Raw genomic sequence first — 21,549 nt, 5'->3', positions numbered from 1 at the left:
ACTGAAATTATTAATCTAAGATCCTAAGCAGCAACTTGTGGCACCCAGTAGCCTGGGTAAAATGGCTCTCTAGATAATATAAAGGGAATGAGTGGGAAGATAGGGCAGGGAACTAAAAAAATTAAAAGCAAAAACCAAACCAAACCCAAACATTATACAGTGTGGGGTAAATTTGGAAACCTAAATAGTGAACATGGTTTATATCAGATAAATTTTTAGAATATACACGTAGCAATCTTATGGCATAAGGAAAGGAGCTAACAGGTCTTCAGAAACAACTTATCTTATTGTTAGAGAGTAATAAGCCATTTGGAAAATATGTTCATTGATGTATGAATTCAGTAGCATAGTCATCAAGAAAGATCGGGAATTTCTCTTCCTATATGCAGACCTTGCTTGTGGCTTACCTGTAAGATATGGAATAAAATTTCTAAAATCTCAGTCTATTTAACTGCATTGACTTCAGTAGCGTGGCTTATGCCAATTACCAATGTTTTTAACTCTCACATTCATTATTAGAAAGAAAGTTAAAGTCAGTTAATATATGGATAAATATTAAAACCAAATAAAAATCATCTCAAGAAATAAATGAAGAAATAAAAGAAAAGATCCAGGATGAAAAATATCCCAATAAGAGCTGGAAATTCTTCTGACTTAATAAGATCCTAACAATAAGCCATTCAAAAACTCCTTCCTGTAAAGACAGGAGAAATAAAGCCAGTTGTGAAAGTAGTTTTGCCACTTTTCTATAAATCCAAGTGGACCTGAATTTATGTGATGCTCACCCTTCAAATAAATGTTTTCTAGTGACATGAAGATTCAGAAAATGCTTCAACAGCAATAACTGGGATGGACGCTGTGTTGTAATAATTTGGATACACTTGACTAATGCAGTTATTTGCAATGAGGTTGGCTCAGTGCCCAAAGCAGTGAGCAAACAAATATAGCTCGACAATTGTTTCAGCCTTCCAAGACAGCCAGAAAGATTTTTGCTCGGTCCAGGGGGGCCAGTGGTCACTACTGCAGACTCTGGTCATCAACATTGCCTCGGATATATTTTTAAAATAGTCTTTGTTAAATTCACCAATGTGCTTTATGTAAAAATGCTGGTGAGGCGCGAGCGTTTTTAATCAAATTAGTATGCAACATAAGGCAGCTGTGTATTCAAATGGGTTTTTTAGCAATTTGGTTGTTTTCCTTATAATAACAGGAAAGAACATTTTGATTTTGAAGGTGACAGAGGCAATATTACCAGAATTAAACAATCTGAATTAGCTTTTTCATGAAATGTAATATGTTTTATGCTTTTAGATGGGATGCTCCGCTGCTTTCAGATGAGCCTTCCACTGTCACAGTCAATGGCCAGGAACAGAATAAGCTCTGGAGGTAGGATTATCCTCAAATTTAATTTTTTTTAGAAGAAGCTAATGGCAAATGTTTCTAGCAAACTTTAGGTTCATCTATGTTATAACTAGAGAACCAAGACAGGATATTAAAGGAACAGATAAGTATAAAATTAGTAAACAAAGTTTGACATTTTGCTTATTCTATGAATTTAATGCTGAAAATGAATATAATCCCTAAAATCATAAACAGCATGCATGTCAGACAAAAGCTGCAAAATTTCATTTCTTTGTCAACTTAGGTAAATTCAGAAATCTAGTACATAAGAGGGTAACAAGATTACGAATTTAAGTTATATGATAATGATTTTTTTTTTTTTACTGCAGAAAGTTTGCAACCAAAGCTGATTAAACAAGCAAAGAGAGGCTTTTTTGTATTATTATTATTGCTACACTTTATGTGGATTGGTATTCAAAAGAGAACCAGAGTCCAACCACACCACTATACAGATGGGAAATTCTTGTTTGTATCAGTCAAGAGGAAACAAAAGCCCAGAGGAGGGTAAAAATACATGTGTAGTGTTTAAGGTATATTTGGAATTACTGAAATGATAGCTTCCATAACATGATTTATTACTCTCCAAAGTTAGCCGTGTGGTTTCGAAAACAAGCAAGTTTTTATGGTAGCCCCTCATAAACTAGTTTCATCGATCTTTAGAAAGCAGGATCTTTGACTTCTTAGCAACTGGAACTGCCTGCTATTGACATGTATTTGGGCAGGAAGAGGTACTGCTTAATTTTTAAAAATTTAAATGGTGATTGTGGTAAATCATTTCTTTGTTTGATCTTTGTGAACAGGCCATTGAAAAGTCCTTTCCTAGAAGATGCATAGGAACTTTACAGCCTAAGGCTGGAAAAATAGTGATTAATGTCAACTTAGCCCAGGAGTCATGTGATCTAGCTTCAAAAGGAATAATGTCGGCCTAATAGAATAATAAGTGCATGCACTGGGGACCACAGAGATGCTCTACAAATATTAGCAAGAGCAATGTGACTAAAGCAGGCTGCTAGTGTTCTGGATGAAAGGATTTTAAAGCCATCTGGTGTCTGGACATCAGCCTGAAAATCACAGGCTTCAATCCATAAGATAATCCATTCACATAGTCCACATACTGAGATGGCTTTCCCGACGGATTTGTTCCATTATCCCAAATCAGTCCCTGTAACCTGTGGAAAGGTCTAATGTCTCCTAGATAATAATAAGAAGCACTTATTATTTCTTTTATGGGACACACTTATTATACAGATTCAAATAGTTCAGAGCTCCATACTGAGAGAGAGAAACAGACTGCAAAAATAGAGGAATATAGGTAATATTTTGTGATTTAAACTGTATTTCTTCTTTATGAAAAAACAAATTAAGAATAGACTTAGTCTTATGCCTTGTAAGAAAGGTAAGTAGCTCCCAAATGAAAGTTTTCAGAGATAAAAAATAACATGCAAGGGGGAATTTCAATTCAATTAACATTTATTGACAATACTTAAGAAGGAAGTAGAGACAAAAAATAAGTTATAGAGGTCTCTGTCTTCAGAGATTAAAGAGTCAAAAAGAAAATAAAGAAAATATGCAAATGATAAAACCTATATATACAGTCAAAGCAAGCCAAAAAAGTAAAATAATGCTTAATGTTTCAAAAAGTATTTGTACTTCACATTTTTAACAACCTAAAATATAATTTAATTTTTTAACTTATTTGGATAACATTTCATAACAGCCTTGAATTTCAAAATTATATTGTTTCTTTAGAAAAATATCTTGTCTACTGGTACATAAAATAACTAGTATATAAAATGTTTAGGGTGTCATTATGAAAATGATTTTAAATTAAAATGTTAATTTTAATATACTACTTATTTTCCAAAACTTAAACTATCATATGAGAATATCTCCTTTAGAGCCAGATCAAGATAACAAGGCACCTGATGCTTTTGCCCTTTATATGTAGTTACCACATTCTCTATCCAGTGAAAATACAGCCCTTTCCATGATTAGTACATACTTCTGCCTTTCTCACTTAGATGAGGCACCTTGAGCTGAATCCATTTTATTCCTATGACCGATGTCTTCACATCAAATAAATAGGACAATCACTGAATATTTTTCATGTGAAAAAAAATCCAATGTTATTTTTCACTTCCTATTCTTTGTCAGTGTTCTCTAATGCTTAATATGAAAAGGTTTTGCACTTACAATGAGGCTATAAGTTCAATGAGGGAAGGACACAGACTTCTAATTACCTTGAATTCCTCCTCCCACCACCTTTTGAGCACCTGCTATAGAGATAGGTTTACCTATCTTGAGTTCAAGAACTCAAGTTAAATAAATGGAAAAAAGAAATTGCCTTCTTGGGCATATATGCTTGTGCTACTTACTATGTGTAATTGAAATGTCAATGCCACCATTACCTGGCTTTTGCCTTTAGGTGGAGGAAGGAAGAATGAGAAGAGGCCATTTCACTAATAACCAAACAAACGTCTATGGAATACCACCTGTGTTCCAGGAAAGAGATGGAGTTAAAAGTAATTCCTATTCTCCAGGATTTACAATCCAAAATGCATGCAAGGATTCCTTAGGTTTAAGAATTTCAACAAGCTATCTTTTGATTCTACTTCCCCCATCTCAATATTTAGGCTTTTTAACATCTTCTCTCTGAGATGGTCATCAAATGTGTTTTCAAACTTAGGAACTGGAGTTGGCAAATTATCTACTTACCAACTAGCATTAGTGAAAAACTATTGCTAAGTGTAGCAGAGGCATAAAACTGTCCTTATTAAAAAATATTTTTACATTGGNCCACTTTCTTTCTCTCAAAAAAAAAAATAAACATTAAAAATATATATATTTTACAGAAAAAAGAAAGCCTGGAAAGGGGGAGTATAATTGGGAAATAATCAGAATAGATTTTGAGAGAAGTAATAAATTGGCTGGAAGTAAGAAGATTAGGGAATTTTGACAGTTTTTCCTGAGAGAAAACTGGCACAGATCCACAAACTGCCAATATTAAGAAGCTGGAAAATCTGATCTCATTCTAATTTGGGAACGGAAATAAGACAGTTAAGCATATAAGGTTGTAAACTTGGTAGTAAAGAGAGAGCCATCAGGATAAAGTAGATGAAGAGTAGACTCAGGATAAAGTAAAAAGCAAATATGCTTAAATCATGTATTATGAATAAATTTCCAATTTGTAGAACGCTATGGGCAGGATGAGCCCAGTTTTGTTAAAAGAGAGTCTGGAAGTGTATCTACCATAAAGCAAAAATGTTATCTTCCATGTTGGGATCACAGGTGTTGAGAAAGTCGTGGGGTTTTTGTTTTCGTTATTTTCCTCTCACTATTTTCCATATTTTCTGAAATAAGGATAAGTATAGGCAGAACAAAAGAAAAAAATGTAAACTTTACAGTAAATACATAAAGAAATAAATAAGCAAGGAGGCTAAAAGACATTTCTCATTCAGCCATGAAGTGAATGAACCGCAGGAGCCAAGGGTATTCAAATGACTGACCTGAGGGACGATGAGAAGACTTAGCAAGATTGAAAGGATCACTTGAATGCTGCTGGACTTTATTTCAATAAAGCACGCACAGCATGGGCCTTAGAGGCAAAGTTATTTCGGTTATTTGATTCTCAGTTTACACCTACATAAATTGGGGCTATTTATGCCTGCTTCAAAGGGTTGTTATAAATAAATACTAAATCAAAAGCTGTTTATGAAGCAAGTAGAACAATAATGCTATGTAAAACACTATTGTGTTAGATCTGGAAAGATCCTTATGAATCATCCAGCCCAAGGTTTTTCAAACTGTGGGTTGTAACTCATTTAGAGTGATATCAATTTAGAGGAACCTACCTAACATTTAAAACATGAAACTGTAATGAACAGAAGAGAAGAGAAAATGGCATGCTCTATGTGAACATCAGAAATTGTGAGCTGTACACAATATTGTAAAGAACCATTTTGTCAGTTTCCACTCTTAGCTATATATCCCACAGAAATGACAACCTATGTCCACATGGCCGCTGACAGTAGCATTATGCAGACGGGCTGAAAAGTCCACACACTGATGATTTGGTAAACAACATGTCTACCCATGTAACGGAATATAATTCAGCAATAAAAAGGTATGAAGTAGCAAAATAGGATACAACATGAATGATTCCTGAAAACATCATGCTAAATCAAAGAAGCTAGTCATGAAAAAGCCATATATTGTACGATTTCATTTAAATGAAATGTCCAGAATAGGGAAATCTATAGAGACAGAAATTAGATTGGAGGTTGCCAGGGTTAGAGGCATTGTGAGCTTGGCATAATTATGAACAATTTTTAGAAACTGATAGGTAGGGGGTTGTGGAGTACTAAATTCTAGCAAAATATTTATGTAGCTTTAAAAAGGTAAAAGAATTAGACCTGGTCATCTGGGAAGATACTAGGAGAAATAATCAGTCAATTTTTAAACATCTGGAAAAGTGTGGATTCTGTGGAACACCAACAGGGTTTTCTAAATAGCAAATCATGCCAGGGCCCATTTGATCTTGTTCTGTGATAGCACAACAGGCCACAGAACAAGGGAAAATGATAGTGACAATCCATCTTATTTTCAGGAGGTCTTCGAATCTGCTTTGTCACTTTTTTATTGATGAACTTGGGAAAAATATGACTTTAATCACATTATTTTTGGTAGGGGAATGTATAACATGCTTAGATATTCAATTTAAAAATAATACAAATTTCAATTTCAAGTTGCACTAATATTTGGAGGCAGCCCCCAGGAACTGGTCCTGGGGGCCATCTGGTCAACTGCTCTTCGATGAACTGCATTAAGTAATTTGGAGTGTGCTCGTCAACTCTCTTGGTAATTATAAATTTACTCAGTATATGTAAGACATAAAATTGAAAGGATGGAGTAATATAAACACAAAAAGCAGATACCTGGAAGAAATCTGTCTTATTAGAATATTGATCAACATTGTGATGCTACTGTGAAAACTGCCGACTGTCCACAGGAAAATCTTAACAGGAATAAGACATTCAAGGACTCAAAAAAATCATTTTGCCTTTTTTTAAACTGTAGTTAGCCAACATCAAAATACTTGTTCCCAGTTTTAGTCATTAATGCCATACATTTTCATGGGTTCAAAGATAAAGATTGGTTATTTTTGTGGTTTTTCAAATGTTTTGCCTTGTGTATGTACTCCTTTTGTAATTAGGGGATTCAAGCTACATTTTAAAAACATGGTTAAATAGCAAGTGAATAAATAACTTGGAAAAAAGTATGAGGATACCCCCCTCAAAAGTGTTTCAGGCAATAAAAAAAAGTGAAGATGGTGTCTGTAAGGAAATGACAAAATGAGGAGAATTATTCAGCCCATATATATATGGGTTACAAATACTTAAGAGGCCAACAAATACTTAGGAAGATATATTGTGTGATAGTCCTTATACAAGACTGTCCTGTACATCTTCCCACATAATCTCCCTAGGCCTTCTATACAGAGAAAGAAGAAAGAGAATTGGAGGAAACAGATTGGCTGGGTGACTTTCCTAAGGTCTTGTCAGAGACAGAAGTCATACTTGATTTTGTATTTATTTCAGGTGTCTTTATCTACATGAAGTTTACAATGTTTCCTCATTTTTTAAGTGCATATGTGGCATCACCATAGAAAAATAAAATAGTTTAAAATTTAAAATTTATTAAGGGATGCCGTTGGGTTTTTCCTACTCTTTTTTTTTCAGCACTGATCCAAATTGTCATGTAGGATCCACCTTATCCTCGTATAAAGAGAGAATAATTCCTATTAAGGGTGTAATTACTTCAGAATGTGAAGATTATAAACCCTTATGACAGTAACTGAACCCACATTTTGTAATGAGAATTATATCTATTTTAAGTAAGCAAAGCAAATGAACTATATTAAAAAGAATTTACAGTAAGGGTTGAGAATATTTGGAATTTTTTCTGAACTGGACTTTTCTAGATTTTTTTTCCTGGGTGGGTGTCTTTCATTTTTCAGAATCACATGATAGATACTTTGGGATGCCTGCTTCTTGTTTCAAGGGTCTTATTAACTTTTATTTTGTTTTTGTAACATACAAAGGTTTATATACCTATGTTATAAAATAATAAATGCTCACCATAAAAATAAAAAATAAAATAAAGGAATGAGGAAGACTGAAAATCATCCACAGTCTTAATATAGTCAACTTTTGGATTGCATCTTTCCATACAGATCAATAAAAATATAATAAAATCTAATACATATGAGAATACAAAATAGGAATCATACAGTACATGTTGAAGTTATAACATGATTTTTAATTAAATATGTTTCCTGTTATTTATGTCATTCCTTTTAAAGACTGTTTAATACTCCACTGTATACCAATTCTACTATATACTTAAACAATATCTCTGAATGTTGAATATGCTGACATTTTCCCTCTTTATAAAGAGCTATAGCCAACATAATTATGTGTATTTTTTTCAGACTCTTTCAGATTATTTTCTTACAAATTCCTAGAAGTAGAAATGTTGTCTCAGTGAGTATACATAAACATTTTGTTAGATACCCAATCAGGAACAATCATCTAGTAATTGAAAAAAATATTTGCCGAGCACTCCTCTAGGTGCTAGAGTTGTGGTTGTGAATAAGATAATAAGTTCCTTGCCCTTATTAAGCTTAAATTCAGTTGGCAGAAATAGGCTATGAGTAAATGGACATAGAATAAAGTATCAGAGCATTAAGTGCTATGAAAATAAGCAAATACGGTGATAGAGTGTGAGTAGCCAGGGGACACCTTCAGATTAGGGGCACTGGAAAGACTTTTAGGATGGAACTTTCAATATGATATTAAATGGGAAGAAAGAGCCAGGTATAGGAAATTTGGGAAAATTTATATCTGGAAGGATTGGAAATTTCAAGGATGGTGTACTCGGAATGAACAGTCAAGGATCAAAAAATAGAGTGAGGCTAGTGCAAAGTGGGGTTAATTTGTGAGTAACATGACAAGGAAGAGAATGTATTATGCAGTCTGGAAGTCCAGGACAAGAAATATATATTCTATTCTGAATGTGGTCACTAGATGATTTCAAGTCTTTGTTTTTTGAGAGAGAGAGCATGTGGATGCATGTGCATGCTTGAGAGGGGGAAGGGCTGAGGGAGAGGGAAAAAGAGAATCTTAGGCAGGCTCCATGTTCAGCTCAGTGCCCAACCAGGGTGTGTTTGTGTGTGTGTGTGTGTGTATGTGTGTGTGTGTGTGTGTGTGTGTGTGTGTGTGTGTCCGGGGGCGGGGGGTGTAGTCTCAATCTTAACGATTGTGAGATCATGACCTGAACCAAAATCAAGAGTTGGCCACTCAACCAACTGAGCCACTCAGGTGCCCTAAGGATGATTCCAAGTTTTAATTATGGTATACATATATTAAAGTATACACATAAGTAAGTAGCTCAATGAACTACTTACAAACAGAACACATCCCCAGATCAGGAAAGAAAACATTACTATGGTTCCCTAACCCTCCTTTGTGTTCTCTTCCAGTCAGTAATTTCCACTAAGGATAAAGACTCTTCTGATCTCTATCAGCATAGATTAATTCAGCCTGTTTATATAAACAACAAAAAATGTACAATATGTACTCTTTGCCTTCTTTTCCTCAAAATTGTGCTTGTGCAATTCATCCACATTTACGCATCCATGCAATGAGGGAATGCAGATAAAAAAAGTAAATGAACCCTACTACTGAGTGCCGGACTGCCCTAACATTTGGAAGGTGTACAGAAGGAGTTGCTAATATAGGAGATACAGAGTGTCCAGCGAGGTGGGAGAAAATTAGGGGACCACGGTATTATGAGCAAAACTCATTCCAAAATCTTTAACAAAAATGAAGCACTCTAGGGCATGTGGAATTAAATGAGGGTTTCTGAGGTGGTAAGTACTACAGCATGTTTGTATAATGATGGGAATAGTCCACTGGAGAGGATATAGAAGGATGGGAAAATTGTATGGATGATGGCTATGAGAAGGTAAAAGGGGATGGATTCAGAGCACAAGTAAAGGGCCTTATTTATTTTAGGAGTTGAATAAATAAATGTATATTTAATTACTTTTAATAAGAAAGACACCAACCATAGAGTAAATACAGGTAGGTTGGTGAATTTGGTTATGGAAAAATGAGCATTCTCACCTTTTCCCACATTCCCTACCATCACTGTATAATCCATCTTATGATTTTCTAAAAACAGAGCTGCAAACTTGTATCTCATTTTAATTTGTATGTATACAATTTTTAGAGAGATAGAAACATTTATTTCCTATGTTTATTGGCCATCTGGTTTTTTAAAACTTGCTGTATTTGTTGTTTGTTTGCTCATTTGAAAATACCTTTCTGTTTCTAGCACATAAACAATAATTTGCCCGGATTCAGCATTTTTGGGTGTCTTAATCTCTTCTGTAATTTATGTAGATATTCTTCTGTCTTCTGTCATAAAACATTGAGAATATTAAGGCTAGAGTTAGTGTGATAATTTCCCTCTGTAGGCACTATGCTTCTTGTAAATGGATCCTTCTTGGAATTATTTCTTTATCCTTGATATTTAAAACTTGGTGAGGCATCACTAAAGCTAAGCCCCACAACCAGCTGGCTCCCACACATGCATGCTACACTGCTGTCGGTGCACAGTGGCAACTTCAGGTAGACCATCCACAGATAATCGAGAGAAAGACCTCTAGTCCCTGCATCTGCAGGTAAAAAAGATCCCATCCAAGTTAGGGGATATTGCTTTTAAGAAGTTCAGTCTTCAGACTGAAAGGGAATGACTGGTAGTCCTTACCTTGGTCCACACACTTCCGATACAGGAAGATATCTGGGGAGGTGGTATTGCCATAATTCCTTCTTATGCTTACCGTCACATTCCAGTACCCTCTTCAGAATGTGAGTTTCCATGTATCAGCACTCAGTATCCTTCTTAATTCTGTTCTAAAACTCTGTTGTGTTTGGGGGAAATTCTATTTGTGAAGTGTGTTTGTCAGCTGCCTGTCTCTTTCAGCATTGATTATATAGTATCATTTCCTAGCACCATAGTGAGTGTGTGTGTGTGTGTGTGTGTGTGTGTGTGTGTGTGTCTAACTCTACTCGTGCTGCCATGTCCTCCAGAATCTAAAGCTTGGTGTTCTATCATCAACTTTCCATAGAAAGCTTTGCTTCCTTCTTTATTCTTTGCTACATGCTGCCTGCTGCTTGCAACTGCTGCTCTCTGTTTTTTAACATGAATGGCCTGTGTCTTCATCCTCATTTTGATTGCATTCTCTATATATGATCAGGTACATCTGCACTGGCAAATACATGTTCTGCAGTTTGAGGCAATGGCAGAGGAATTTTAAAGTCTGTTTAGATAGAAAAAGAACTTCTCTGCTTAGATCTCTGACCACTGATTAAAAACATAAATGATCTGCTATTTCCTGTATAACATCATAATATCTCTCCATCAAAAAGTATTTTGTTACTAGCCACTGCTTCATCATACGCCCAGGGTCACAGATGTTACAAAATCCTTACAACTGAAAGGCCTTTGCATTTAAAGAGATATAATGGTGCACAGGATGAATAATAGGTTGAGCAGGGTAGAGAAAAAGAGTGTAAGAGAAACTATGGAATAGTAGAAAGTCCATGAGGCTGAGCCTAGTGGACTTGGGTTTCAATTCCAGCACTGTTTCCACTGACAAGTAGTGTGGCATTAACTTATAAAGCACCTGTTATGGGTTTTACTTTTCCTCTCCCCTCAAATTCTTATGTTGAAGTCCTACCCCCAGGATCTCAGAATGTGACTGCAATTAGAGACAAGCTTTTCACAGAGATAATGAACTTAAAATGAGGTGACAGGCTTGAGTCACCCAGTCTGTGGTACTTTGTTATAGTAGCCATTCATTTCCTAAGAAACAATGGGAATATTTTCAGTTGTCTTACAGAGTTTTTATAAATTAAATAAGAACAATAGGATAACAATGAGAACAGTATCTGTAACTGACTACGTTATAGCAGGTGCAGGGTTCAATGTTTTATACTTATAAAATCATACCATTGGTGGCATTCACATATGAGGTATGTAATGGACTATTTTTATTTTCTCTTATTTACTGCAATGGAGAGATGCTTAAGTGAAAGTATCCTCCAATGGAGAAGGAGAGATGCAAAGATATAGAAAGAAAGAAAGAAAGAGAGAGAGAGAGAGAGAGAGAGAGAGAGAGAGAGAAAGAAAGAAAGAAAGAAAGGAAGAAAGAAAGAAAGAGAGAAAAGAAAGAAAGAGAAGGGAGGAAAGAAGGAAGGAAGGAAGGAAGGCAGGCAGGCAGGCAGGCAGGAAGGGGAGTCAAAGAGAGACAGACAGGAAGGGTGGGATATCTCATAAAAGGTGGAAGAAATTAACACATGGTCAGGAAAAGAAGAAAAAACCTTTCAAGGGCTCCCTACAGCTGAGGGTAACAAACTCTGAAGTAGTAAGGGACCAATCAGTACCTAGTTCTCAGTGTGAACAGAGGGGAACACAGTTTTCTTATAAAGTGGTTTTTAGGTATATTTGGCCAAAACTGTCACAACACGTCTAAGCTTTCATTTCCAGATGATGCTGTAGTTTGCACAGTGTCTATGTACAACTGTTCTAACAATATTAATAGTAAGAATGGAGAAAGGTTATCATGAAGTCATACATAGTACTGTATTGACTGTTTTTATTTCCTTTTTATCCTTTTGAGTTACTGACACATTATTGCAGCAAAACATATGTAGGGTCAATTCATGCTGAATAGTTATTAGAAACCATGATAACAAAAGTCATTACACTGCAGTTCAGTTTTGACAGTAAAATTTCTGCAACATTATCACAAATCCTCATGCATTAGTGCAATGATCCTTACTATAGTTTCATATTAGAATCAAAAGATTGCTGTAGCATGCTTGATACAAAAAGTCAAGCAGGCCAAATTCTTTTCTGCTTTTACAGATAACATTTTTGTTCTTTTTCTATGTACATCAATGCAGATAGTAGCTTTGTTTTATACACTTTTTTTCCAATAACCTATGAGTACATTGCATATCTTCTTTAAAATGAGGGTTTATTTCCTTGAATAAACCACACAATTCTGATTACCAGCACCAAAGGAAATAATTTGAAAATGATTTTATATCTGACACAACTTTACATAATTCTTTTTTTTTAAATTTTTAGTTATTTATAGGAGAGAGAGAGAGAGAGAGAGAGACAGCGTGAGCAGGGGAGGGTCAGAGAGAGAGGGAGTGACAGACTCTGAAACAGGCTCCAGGCTCTGAGCTGGCAGTCAGCACAGAGCCCGACGTGGGGCTCGAACCCACAAACCGCGAGATCATGACCCAAGTGAAAGTCGGACGCTTAACCAATTAAGCCACCCAGGCGCCCCTGCATATTTCTAAAACTATATTATTCACTGCACTATTATCTTTCCTCTTTTTAGATAACGTGTTGGCTGCGTGTACATTTTTTTTAATTGGTGATTTACTATGATGGAACAAGATTTAAAAAAGGAATCTGTCATATTTAGGATTACTTTGATAGGAAAGCTATTGGAGTTACCCTTCATCTGACAAAGGTAAAGTGTTTTTAATGCCTATATGTCCACAATATTTTTCCATATTCCTTTATTAACAAACACCTAAAAGGTCAGATTGTACAAGTATAATAATTATATAATTTTGGTAATTTTAATTTCCTCGGGTCCATTTCTTTCTTTTTTTAACATTTATTTATTTTTGAGAGAGAGAGAGACAGAGAGAGAATGAGTGAGGGGCAGAGAGAGAGGGAGACACAGAATCTGAAGCAGGCTCCAGGCTCTGAGCTGTCAGCACAGAACTCTAGGGGGGCTCAACTCATGGGCCCTGAGATCATGACCTGAGCTGAAGTCAGAAGCCTTAACTGACTGAGCTACCCAGGTGCCCCTTCACAGGTCCATTTCAAGAAAACAACAACAACAAAATATATAACTAGTGCTTAGTTGCCTATATGTCAACTAGTGCCTAGTGAATTGATTAAGGAACCTAAGAAAGCTGAATAAATTCTTTCTTAGTTGGAAAATCAGATTTATATAGGTATATGTCGAATATGGATAAGTAGGAACACATTTCACTAGATACAAAATATGTCCTCTGGAAGTGTGGCTATTAATAAAATCCTGTTTAGTTGTGTCACATTTGAAATGATTGTAGATTGTGTGGAATTGTTTTACAACTGCAATGTGAGGAGGCCAGATCCCTTCAAATTAAAATATTGAGGATTGTCATGGTGTGTCTTGTTTTTATTATTGTCTTCTCCATCTGTAAACTTTCACAGACTTCTTCAAGATGGTTCTGATGACATATTTCTTCTTTGGTTCTTTCTAGGAAATTTCTGGTTGTTACAGCTATTGCGATTGGGCTCTTTTAATAAATGTATATGGTCTTATGATGTTTTTTAGTACAAGGTTTTGATGTAACTCTGACTAACCCAAGTTATTGCTAAGTCTATCCCTCACACCTTCTCAAATATGATTTCCTATTCTGCAATCCTCTGTCACAGTTTTACCTAACCAAGGTGGGTTTTGTCCATTGCTCTATTCCTTCTAGCACCTGTCTGCATTTCTAACTGATTATCATAATGTCACTATTACCCTACCTTTCTGACCTCTCTCTTTTTAATTCACACTATAATCTCAGGTTGCATAAATTATTTTATATCTATTATAGGCTAGAAGCTTTTCTATAATAGTATAGCTAGACCAAGAGTTTGTATAAGAAGTAAGGGATATATGCTTATCTAAAGAATAATCACAATATCAGAAGTCATATCTTCTACAGAAAGCCATATCTTTCACAAACATACATACAGTTTGTGAAAAACTATTGTAGGTGCTTTCCACTTAAAATATATATGTTATGTTCCATGCAGTTATTGAAGAAATTTTAAAAAATACATATAAAAGGTGGCAAAGCCTTGTGCATAGTAAGTGCTTCACAAATGTTAACTATTATGAAATGCTTTTTACAATAATCCTGCTAGGGAGACAGTAGTATTTCCATTTTTTTCAGAGAATCAGAGGGATTTAAGAAGTTGTCCATAGATATTCCTTTCTACCTTCAATAAGAGTAAAACTCTGAGAAAAGAACAAATGACCTACAGAAGACATTTAGTATATGAATATGCACTTTCTATATTAATATTCATGTTAATAAGTGATTATAAGATACAGTTCTGTAGACTTGAGGAAAGATGACTTGAGGAAAGATGATTACAAGAGCAGTTTTTTCAAATGTTTATGTCATTGTGATGCATATGTGTAGTTCAAAAGTAAAAAAAAAAATCATTATACTGATACTCCCACAGAATTGCAAATCAATTGCAGTTCTAAGTCCTGCATTAGGCAAGTGTAAGTACAAAATATACCTATTTATAGGAGGTACATATAATAAACATTTTACTTACTGTAATTTTTAAATGGTCTTTTAATGATTAAAAACTACTATGTCATTTTATAGCTGCACTATGACATTTTAAAAAGTCAGAGTTCTCGGTCTGTATGGATTCCAAAGAATATAACCTATTTATTTGAAAATATTTCGGAGAGAGGGCAAGATGGCGGAGAAGTAAGGAGCTCCGTACTTGCACTCGCGCCCATACATCACACAGAAAAGATCTGAAGCCATTGGAAACCTTACAAAACCTGAGAAATTGGGAGAAAAAAGACGCAGAATCCACTGAGAGAGCCTTCTAACGTGAGTGCGAACCGGGGAAGATAAAATCGGGCCGGGATCGGAGACTCCAGGGTGGGAGGCGATCCCNGGTGTGTGTGTGTGTGTGTGTGAGCGCGCGCGCACGTGTGTGTGTGTGAAAGATATTTAGCAGTATCCCTGGCCTCTACTCCTTAGATACCAGAAATACCCCTCCACAAATCCCCTGTTGTGATAACCAAAAATGTTTCCAGGCATTTCCAGATATCCATATATCCTGAGATCACTTTTTTTAAGTTTATGTATTTATTTTTAGGGAAAGAGAGAGAGAGTGTGAGAGCAGGGGAGTGACAGAGGGAGACAGAGAGAAAGAGAAAGAGAGAGAGAGAGAGAGAGAGAGAGAGAGAGAATCCCATGCAGGCTCCACACTGTCAGTGCAGAGCCTGACACTGGGCTTGAACTCATGAACCAGGAGATCATGACCTGAGCTGAAATCAAGAGTCAGACACTTAACCAACTGAGCCACTCAGGCACCCTGAAATAACTTTTACTACAATAGCAATTTGCTGCAGAGAGGAAGTGCTCACATAGAGATTATGAGCATGTCCAGGGCCTTTTGAGTAGACACAACATTAGAGCACACCACAATAGCAATAGGAGGGGGCTATGAAATGATTACTGTAGTACAGTATATACTGCAGTTAATTTCATAAAGTTATGACCTAATAATGTATCTTGTTTATTGTTTACATTCCTCTTGGCTGCAGATGGTGCCATGTATGGTTTGTAAGTATGTTGTGTAAATTTTGATACGCTTTAACATTTTAAAACAGGTTAGTGTATATTTTGTGGTAGTAAATGATAAAATACACTAGTATCTACATAGAGTTTATGTGTTCATGACATATCTAGCTTTTCCTTAATTTTTTGATATTTTTTTAGGCTACATGGTTCATCTGTGCGTGTTTTCAAGTTGTCACAATCTCAAAAAGTGTTTCCCAATATATATAGTGAGAAAGGTCTACGGATAATTAGTCCTGTGCAGTTCAAACCGGTGTTGTTCAATGATCATCTCTATGTATGAACATTATACCTTGAGTGTCTTTTATATATCAGGGATGCCATCACATTCTAGAAATCACTTTTAAGCTCTTGCGGACATTTAAAACTGCTTGTTGCTGTACAACTCTACTAGATTACCTTCTCAAAATTGCTTGAAGGATACATAAGCCTACAATTCACTCAAAACTGGTACTAGACTGAAGAACTGGTCTGATTTAAGCTAAGCTGACTTTTCTAAAGTATTGGCCAGAAATAAACATTTAATTTTTGTTGTTTTTCTTACAGAGTTTGGAAAACAGAAGGGAGACTCACTGGGGTAAAACAATAGAAGACCAACTATCTACTCCTGTCTTAGGATCACAAAAGCTATTTAGAGATTTCTTGAGAGCTCTTCAGAGAAAAGGGCCAGTAGAAATTTAATGCAAGCTTATTAGTGTATAAGGTATGGCAACTCCTCCTGAACAAGTGTGTGTACACGTGTGTGTGTGTGTATGTGTGTGTGTGATGAAACTAATTAAGAAATTATGAATTTCTTAGCAAAGGAATAAATTTCCATCTACACTGAAACAAGCACTCAAAAATTACTACTCAAAACCCGATTTTATATATTTTAATACTTGCAAAGTAATAAGCAATACAAGCTACTTATGAAAAAGAGAACTAAAACAGCTTTCACATTTCCTTAAGAAAATAACTTTATTACTGGAATTGACTGACTCCACATAAAATTGATGTAAAGTGAGTATTAGAGGAAACCCATGTTTTAAAACTGAAAGAGGCAAGAGAAAATGTGCTAACAAAATTTATGGATGATATATTATGTTTGAGAATTTAAAATGGAAACTTTGTCCATTGAGACTTAGGTGAAAGAGATTAGATAGCAAAAATTCATGATTTTTCCATTGGTGGAGTGAAGAGAGGATGTTGTTGGGGTCGGATTCTATGCTCTATACTAGAAAAAAAGGACCGTTGGTCTCTGGGGATCAGCATGGAAGCTGAGTGGCATTTTCCTAAGCCTTTTATTGGATCGAAACAATGGATAGAAGTACAATGGATGATTGATAATTTATTTTGAGTAATTGAATGAATGATGAATGAATGAATAGTGTTTGAACTCTGCAAGTCCCAGAAGTATTCCTTAGAGCTCCAAAGTAGTTCTCTGATTTATGTCCCTATGTGACTCCTTAATAAGCCCAGGTTACTTGAAGGTGATTCCAATCTGAGTGTACCCACTGTAGTTACTCTTACTACTGTCAACTACTGGTCCACTCAAACCTTCAAAAAATATCACATGCTCATTTTACAGTTGGTTGGAGAGAATATTTGAAGGTAAGTTAAGGCAGCTGTGTCCTAGGCCAGCTTTTTCCTAACTAACTGTATATATGGTAAATCACTGAGCCACTGTGGCCCTAAGGTTCCTCACTTGTGAAGTAATCTTTTATTTTACTTTTTTTTTTAATGTTTATTTGGTTTTGAAAGACAAAGATAGAGAGGGGGAGAGACATGTGAGCGGGGGAGGGGCAGAGAGAAAAGGAGAAAGAGAATCCCAAGCAGGCTTCAGGCACTGTCAGCACAGAGCCCCATGTACTGTTTGAACTCATGAACCATGAGATCATGACTTGAGCCAAAGTCAGACGCTTAACCCACTGAGCCACTCAGGCACCCCTATTTTTTTTATTTGTGTGTGTGTGTGTGTGTGTATGTGAAATAATCTTTTAAAGAAATGGGTAATATTTCTAAGGACATATCCAGTTCAAAATTTTTACAATTTTAGAATTGCAAACATTATCCATAATCCCTGTAAAAATTAAGTAATTTATAATAAATGGGTAGTTCTTTCCCCACAAGAAAATCATCACTGAAAACATAGCTTCAATGAAATAAAATTATAAAAACAATTAGTGAATCAAATAATCTGTTTCAGATGGACACTAGTGACAAAATGCATGACCGATGTGGCTTTTACATGTTTTCTAGAGCCTGATGAGACATATAGGATTACTTAATAATGTTACATAGTACAGGGGTATGTCATAGTTATGAGATGGGTTAGATTTCTGAAAATCCTGTTTGATTCCCTTCTTAGTCAGTTCCTCCTACTCAGGTGACCTTGTGCACACTCAGTCTCAGCTCCATATCTTAAACTGGAGATGACTATATTAATAATAATAACACAAATTTTAGAGGATTACTGATGGGCATTACAGAGATAATGTGTGCAAACTGCATGGCACACATACAGGGTCCCTTAAGTGCAGGTTAAGTGCTGACGAGTCAGAGTCATCTAATGATTTGTATTCCCTTAGAATGAAAGTACTGAGAACTGGAGTAGGCAAAGGTTAAGAACCACAAATGGTTCACAGCAGAATTAAAAATATATTTTAACCAGTTTTGATAGGGATCGTGTTCTCAGCCAAAAGAACACATCAACATTGGCTTGTTTGCTTTGAGCTTACCTTTCTTGGCAGACTTGAAGAATTGGAGATGGCAATGAAAACAAACAGGATTTTATCAATCTATTCATGGATCTAAATATTTTGAAATATTTTTGAAATCTTTTAATGAAAATGATGAACATGTCTATTTTTACACAGAAGTACAATCTGTTTTTCAGGTATTTTTCTTTTATTCCCCTATAGTGTTATTTTCAATTTTGATTTTTAGATTGGATTCTATTCTATCACTAGCCATGAACAGGGAAGATAAGAATTTTTCACAGTCATTTTTGTTTGTTTCTGATATTTAAAGGGGGAAATATTCATCACTGCAAAATTTTAAAGTATAGGAAAATATCAAGAAACATGTGCAAAGGAAACAGACATGATCTTATCCCCAAGACTCATACTATAACATTCTAACAACTGAGGGTTGTAAATAAAATTGTGTTAAGGAAGGGGACATTATTTTTTATATTGAATTTGTTTTACAAGCTTTCTTTGCTACTGTTGGCCTAAAAATACAAAGAAATATGAAAGTGTATAATTTGTGTAGAGAGAATAATACTCCTTAAGAAGCACAAGCATCAAAATATAATTATTTGCCATGCCAAATGGAATGTATGTCCAGAAGCAATAAAGTTACTATAAAAACAGGAAAATAATACACAAAATTCCTTCAAGTGAGATCCATTTTATATGACAACAAAATTAAACAAGGGAATAAAGATTGAACGGTGCTTTTGTGTATCCAAACTAAAGTGGTCAAAGGACTAAAACCTGTAAGATATATATGTGGGAAATGCTGCAATATCAAAGAAGTGCACTAAAATATTAAAGGTTTTTTTTTTCAGTTTTGATGGCCAAATTCCATCCTGTAAGCAGTGCATTAGACGCTAATGACATACGATTTCTCACTGACAGATTTAACAGCATCAATAAGGCCTCTCTGTCCATTGCAGCAAATTGATCCTACATGACACTGACAAGGGCAGCCTGCACTTAATGACCTCCATCGCTGAAGGATGGAAATGAAAAATGATTGGAAGTACAAATAAATCTTTGAAAGTTTCCCTGAAACAGGTATGCTAAAAGTGATTCGTCTAAGGGATCATCACAAATATAAACTCAGTCTCCTAGCATACCTCACTGTCTGTTCATACCAGGGTCTCACGCCTTGGATCTTGAATCACAATTTGCTCTAATTCCAACATCAAGACAATTTTATTCCTACTATGGAAATACTGTGTTAGAAACTCTCTTAAAGGCCTGATTTCCTCACTACTTATGCAGGTATCTATTTGTCATTTGCCACCAAAGGATTCTAAATAAACTGATAACAAGTATACATAATATTTATTTTTGTTTCCCTCCTGGTTAGAAAAGGAAATACAGTATACCCATTGATTATTTTCTCCTCCTCAATTATCAGGAACAAATAGAACATGTTTAGCCTCAATAACAATGTCAAATGCATGAAGTGATTGGACAAATGTTCCATTGATGGCCTTCCTTTGAATCCTGCACATGGTTTGAGGACACTAAGATTTTGACATATCATTGTATTATCATTTTTTTCACAACCACATTTATTTCTTAATCTACCTTGGTTGTGCTACTAATTTTTAAGAGAAAAATACACACTCTCTCTTTTAACATATTCAGAAGCTTTAACTCACAGGAGAGCAGATAGATGGGAAACATAAGCAGCATACCAGATGAATGTAATAGTTATGTATAATTGCACAGTATCCCTTTATTTTCAAAAGCAACTATGGTTATTTCCTTCTTATTACTTATCAGTTTTCCTCTGAGGTAAATCTTATTTCACAGATGAGAAAACTGAGGCCAGAAAGGACAAATAACTTGCCAAGATCACTGAGCTAGTAACTGGTAGGGATGCACTCAAATCCTGGCCTTCTGTCTTCCCAATATTCCACCATAAGGAGGGATAAATAAAGTACTGGAATTTCAAACTACTAATTTATGGTAGAGTAATATGGGTGACAACTATAAGAGAAAGGATTCATTAGCAGTTTGCCGGTTCTTATGACTAGGTGAATTGTTAAAAAAATAAGCATGTCTCTATATTTTGAAATTTATTTTATTTATTTTTTAAAATTTTTTAATGTTTTATTTATTTCTAGGAGAGAGAGAGAGAGAGAGAGAGAGAGAGAGACAGCGTGAACAGGGGAGGGTCAGAGAGAGAGGGAGTTACAGACCCTGAAACAGGCTCCAGGCTCTGAGCTGGCAGTCAGCACAGAGCCCGACGCGGGGCTTGAACCCACGAACCGCGAGATCATGACCTAAGCGAAAGTCGGACGTTTAACCAACTAAGTCACCCAGGTGCCCCTATATTTTTAAATTTAAATTCTGGGAAAATATAGAAATTCAAAAAGAAATGATCATTCTTGTCAATGAGTATCTGGAGAAGAAAACAGAGGAAGTGGCCATATCTTAACACTAGTAATGGAGCTTTCTCTTTCCTTTTCCATTTGTGGTGTATTGTGTATTTTACTTTCATATTTTTATTATTACAGAATCTTTTACAAAATATATGAGAATTTCTAGTGATTTCCATTACACACAGAGGGTCATATATCCTCCAACTTTATAATTAAGACCCTATTAATTAAGAAAATAGAAACCAACATTTGAAGCCCATATACTATATGGAGGATTTTGAGGCATATGGTGAAAACTTACCTATAGATAGAATTGAAATTTGAAATCTATGATAATATATTTAAATCTATAACTATGAAAACTTGCTATTCCAGGTCACAATAAAGCAAATTAGTATAAAACAGTGGATTAGAAAATAAGTTTTTTCATTTCTCAAATATCCATTCAAAATTTCACTTCAAAGGTAATATTCACCAAAAATTTACAAGAAGAAAATATGCCATTTGGTGGCATATAAA

At 35.3% G+C, this 21,549-nt stretch overlaps 1 protein-coding gene across 2 annotated transcripts in view; it reads right to left on the bottom strand.

Moving 5' to 3' along the window:
* The window catches only part of CCDC178 (coiled-coil domain containing 178), a 422,000-nt gene that overhangs the window by 123,731 nt on the left and 276,720 nt on the right, over nucleotides 1-21,549 (bottom strand). The gene's annotated exons all lie outside the window — the stretch shown is intronic.

This window comes from Crocuta crocuta, unplaced genomic scaffold (assembly GCF_008692635.1).
Source record: "Crocuta crocuta isolate KB4526 unplaced genomic scaffold, BGI_CrCroc_1.0 scaffold231, whole genome shotgun sequence".
In the NCBI taxonomy this organism is placed as follows: Eukaryota; Metazoa; Chordata; class Mammalia; order Carnivora; family Hyaenidae; genus Crocuta; species Crocuta crocuta.
Note: the sequence above shows the minus strand (reverse complement) of the source record. Positions and strands in the feature narration are given on the sequence as shown.